We start from the raw sequence: 5,281 nt of genomic DNA, 5'->3' as shown, positions 1-5,281 counted from the left end.
GAGAAGCTTTCTCACAGTGAATTGGATTGGGGTTTGGATGGATATTGTGACATGTAATCCTACCAAATTGTGGTTCATGAAACTGTGTGGTATAATCAGTGATCGAGCATCATCTCTTCTTATGAACACTTAAACCAAGGGATTGGGAATTTGTTCATTTTTAGAGAGTATTGGTGAGCCAAGGGATTGGGATCCAATCATATAAGATTGCCAAGCAAAATTCAATGAACGCATTGCTTGAGGAAGAGATAAACATGTTTTGATTCGGAGATCTCAATATCTCCTATAACCCAATGAATCCCCCAATTCTGATTTCCATCTTCTCTTTACATTCTGCAACTCAATTCATGCAATCAACCCCCATTCCCTTTTAATTTCAGCAATTTAGTTTCTGCTCTTTAATTCATGCAATTTAAGATTCCGCCATTTAATTTTCTTGTCATTTATTTTTCCCGCCAATTTTACATTCCGCAATTCTCATCTCAAATCTTGATTCCGCTCAACTAGAACACACTTCTAATCCGAATTGCTCACTCAACCAATCCTTGTGGGATTCGACCTCACTCTATTGTGAGTTTTTACTTGACGATAACCGGTGCACTTGCCGGAAGGAATTTTGCCGATCGTGCAATTTCCTAAATCGTAGCATAACTAGTTTATGCGCATCAAGTTTATGGCGCCGTTGCCGGGGATTGGTTTTCGATTGACAATTCTCCAATTGGAAGCTAACTAGATTGAGCAATTTCTCTTGCTTTGTTAATTCTGTTCAAGTTACTTGTTGAATTTTAATTTCTGCACTCTTTATGCCTTTAAATTCAAGCAACTAACTCACTGACTCACTAACTGTTTGAATTAATTCCTCAATTGCTCTAACCATACTCTTCCATTAACCAAGAGTATTTCACTTGTTTGTGCCTGTGCTGTGTTCTTGTATGACAGGTAGGAGAGGAGAGACATCAACTCCTCCATATACCGAACCAGAGAGGACCCTTCATAGACTGAGAAGGGAAGCAAGAGGGAAGAGAGTAGTGGGAGAAGAGGAATCTGAAGAAGAATCTGAGGACAATTTTGAGGAAGCTCTAGATCTCAACATGGATAGAGAAGTTCACAACCATGAGAGAGCTGATGGAAACAATGCCATTCCTGAGAGGAGGGTTCTTAGTTCATACATAAACCCAACCTCTGGGAATTGTGGTAGCAGCATCCAGAAACCACCCATTCAGGCCAACAATTTCGAGCTCAAACCACAGCTAATATCACTTGTGGAGAATCATTGTTCATTTGGTGGAAGTGCTAATGAAGACCCAAACCAACATCTCACAAAATTCCTGAGAATTTGTGACACTGTGAAGTCTAATGGAGTCCAGGAAGATGCCTATAAACTGCTTTTGTTCCCATTTTCACTTAGGGACAAAGCAGCTAAGTGGCTGGAATCATTCCCAAGGGGGAGTCTAACAACATGGGATGAGGTGGAAAGCAAGTTTCTGGCACGTTTCTACCCCCACAAAAGGTCAATAGGCTTCGATCTGAGGTTCAAACGTTTAGACAACAAGATGGTGAAACTCTCTACGAGGCATGGGAGAGATTCAAGGATTTGACAAGGAAATGCCCACCAGACATGTTCCATGATTGGGTGCAATTGCATATTTTCTATGATGGACTCTCTTATGAATCAAGGAAGGCTGTAGACCATTCATCAGGAGGTTCATTGAACAGGAAAAAGACTGTGGAATAGGCCATTGAAGTGATTGAGACAGTGGCTGAGAATGAGTACTACTATGCATCAGAGAGGCACAACACTAAGGGAGTCATGGAGCTGAACCATGTTGATACAATTCTAGCCCAAAACAAGGTGTTTGCCAAGCAATTAGCAGAGCTTACCAGGCAATTAGAAACAAAGCAAGTGGCTGCAATACACACACAAGATCAAGAGAAAGTAAGCATTGAAGGAGGTGATTGGGAAAAGGCCAATTATGTGGGAAACCCACAAAGGCAATCATATGATCCACATTCCAACACTTACAACCCAGGATGGAAAAATCACCCAAACTTTGGGTGGGGGAACCAACAAACCCAACCACAAAACCACAAACCTTACAACCACAACCAACATAACAATTCCACATACCAAAACTCCAACCAAAGATCATACCAAGCCACACAAAACACTTACCCCCAACCATCCTATCATGGCCAAAATAATCAACCTACCCAACTTAATCCGAACCAACAATTTCAAGATCAATTAAACTGGATAGAAGGAATGATGGTAACCATGAGTCAAGACATAACCGAATTGAAAGCTTTTAAGGAAGAAGTAAATTCTAACCTACAAAACCAAGGAGCTGCCATCCAGAAGCTAGAAAATCAAATTGTGTATTTGTCTAAGCAAACCCCTGGGACAAGCGCTTCTCATGCTGCCAAGGCTATTGCAAGGGAAGAATGTAAAGCCATAACCCTCAGAAGTGGAAAGAATCTGAAGGAGATCTCAAAGGAAACCACAGAGGATGAAGCAAAGGAAAATGTGAAAGACAAAGAACAAGGACAATCTTTTACACCGTCTGCAACAAAAGAAAAAGAAAAAGAGGTCCTGAAGCCTTATACACCTAAAGCACCTTATCCTCAACGTTTGATGAAAAGTGAAAAAGATGGCCAATTCTCCAGGTTCTTGGAGATTTTCAAGAAGCCTCAAATCAACATTCCCTTTGCTGAGGCAATAGAGCAAATGCCACTATATGCAAAATTCTTAAAGGAATTGATGACCAAGAAGAGAAGCTGGAGAAATGAGGAAACTGTATTGTTAACTGAAGAATGCAGTGCCATCATTCAGCACAAATTGCCTCAGAAATTGAAGGATCCAGGCAGTTTCCAAATCCCCTGCATCATAGGAGAAGTCATGGTGGAGAAGGCCTTGTGTGACTTAGGGGCCAGTATCAATTTGATGTCTCTAACAATGATGAGAAGAATGAAGATTGAGGAAGCCAAACCAACAAGAATGGCCCTCCAATTGGCAGATCGAACTTTTAAATTCCCTCATGGGATAGTTGAGGATTTGTTGGTGAAGGTGGGAGATTTTATATTTCCTGCTGATTTTGTGGTGTTAGATATGGAGGAAGAAGCCAAAGCTTCAATAATTCTGGGAAGACCATTCCTGGCTACTGCTGGAGCCATCATAGATGTACAAAAGGGTGAACTCACTCTTAGACTACATGATGAGAAATTGGTGTTTAATGTATTCAAGGCAATGAGCTATCCATCAGAATCACTAAGGGAATGCATGAGGGTGGATGTAGTGGACATTGCAGTACAAGAAACCTTTGAGGAAACAACAAATGAAGTGGCAGAGGAGGAGTTCACCAAGGACATAGAAGTTAGTGACATCAAGGCTGCTGAAACAACCATGCCAAACATGCCAGAGATAGTGAAAGAAAAGGAGGAAGCACCAAAACCTGAGCTCAAGGCACTGCCCCCTAATCTCAAGTATGCATACTTGGGTAGTGATGAGAGCTATCCTGTTATCATTAGCTCTGCCCTGAGCTAAGAACAGGAAGAAGAATTGATCAAGGTGCTACAAACTCATCAAGATGCCATAGGATGGACCCTAGCAGATTTGAAGGGGATAAGTTCATCCATATGCATGCATAAAATCTTGTTAGAAGAGGATGCTAGACCCTCCATTCAAGCTCAGAGAAGATTGAATCCCGTCATGAAAGAAGTGGTACAAAAGGAAGTTATGAAGTTATGGCAGGCAGGGGTAATCTACCCCATTTCTGATAGCCCATGGGTTAGTCCCATCCATGTAGTTCCCAAGAAAGGTGGGATAACTGTGGTGCCAAATGAGAAGAATGAACTCATACCCACAAGAACCGTCACTGGGTGGAGGATGTGCATAGACTACAGGAAGCTCAATGAAGCCACCAGAAAGGATCATTTCCCACTCCCATTCATGGATCAGATGCTTGAAAGGCTTGCCGGACATGCTTACTATTGTTTTTTAGATGGATATTCAGGCTACAACCAAATAGTGGTTGATCCTAAAGATCAAGAGAAAACATCATTTGTTTGTCCATATGGAGTTTTTGCTTATAGACGCATGCCCTTTGGATTGTGCAATGCACCTGCCACTTTCCAAAGATGCATGCTGTCCATCTTTTCGGACATGATTGAAAAATTTATTGAGGTCTTCATGGACGATTTTTCTGTGTTTGGAGATTCTTTTCCTAGCTGCCTACACCACCTTGCCTTGGTGCTTAAGAGATGCCAAGAGACTAACCTAGTATTAAACTGGGAAAAGTGTCATTTCATGGTCACAGAAGGAATAGTCCTTGGCCACAAAATCTCTAACAGAGGCATTGAGGTGGACAGAGCTAAGGTGGAACTCATTGAAAAATTACCTCCACCAAGTAATGTCAAGGAAGTTAGGAGTTTTTTGGGACACGCTGGTTTTTACAGAAGGTTTATTAGAGACTTTTCTAAAATAGCCAAACCTTTGAGTAACTTGCTTGTCTCTGATACACCCTTTGTATTTGATAAAAATTGCATGCTAGCCTATGAACTTTTGAAACAAAAACTGTCCTCTGCACCTATCATTGCCCCACCTGATTGGAACTTACCTTTTGAACTGATGTGTGATGCATCAGACCTTGCTATTGGGGCAGTGTTAGGACAAAGGAAAGACAATTTGGTACATGTGATTTATTATGCCAGTAAAGTCTTGAATGATAACCAAAGGAATTACACAACCACTGAAAAATAACTCTTGGCAATAGTCTTTGCATTTGACAAATTTAGATCCTATCTCATTGGATCTAAAGTCATTGTCTTCACTGATCATTCAGCTTTAAAATACTTACTTGCTAAACAAGAATCCAAACCAAGACTTATTAGATGGGTTCTTTTGTTGCAGGAATTTGACATTGAAATCAAAGACAAGAAGGGTGTAGAGAACAAGGTGGCAGACCATTTATCAAGAATACCATGTGAAGAAGGAAGCGCACAAAGCACACATATAAATGAGTGCTTTCCTGATGAACAACTCATGGTAATTCACAAAGCTCCTTGGTTTGCAGACATAGCAAACTTCAAGGCCACTGGGAGTTTGCCGTTGGAATTTAACAAGCATCAAAGGAAGAAATTGGTAAATGATGCCAAATACTTCATCTGGGATGAACCATACTTGTTCAAAAAATGTTCCGATGGCATACTCAGAAGATGCATATCAGAGGAAGAAGGAAGGGAAGTCTTATGGGACTGCCATGGCTCCACTTATGGAGGACATTTT

At 41.0% G+C, this 5,281-nt stretch overlaps 1 non-coding gene across 1 annotated transcript; it reads right to left on the bottom strand.

Moving 5' to 3' along the window:
• Window positions 1-1,516: 1,516 nt before the first annotated feature.
• Window positions 1,517-1,620, bottom strand: LOC112739615 (small nucleolar RNA R71). Its single transcript, XR_003170546.1, has one exon. It is a non-coding gene; the product is annotated as a small nucleolar RNA R71 (small nucleolar RNA).
• Window positions 1,621-5,281: the final 3,661 nt, after the last annotated feature.

This window comes from Arachis hypogaea, chromosome 13 (assembly GCF_003086295.3).
Source record: "Arachis hypogaea cultivar Tifrunner chromosome 13, arahy.Tifrunner.gnm2.J5K5, whole genome shotgun sequence".
NCBI classification, from domain to species: domain Eukaryota; kingdom Viridiplantae; phylum Streptophyta; class Magnoliopsida; order Fabales; family Fabaceae; genus Arachis; species Arachis hypogaea.
The sequence above is the reverse complement of the archived record's forward strand: the minus strand, read 5'-3'. Positions and strand labels throughout refer to the sequence as shown.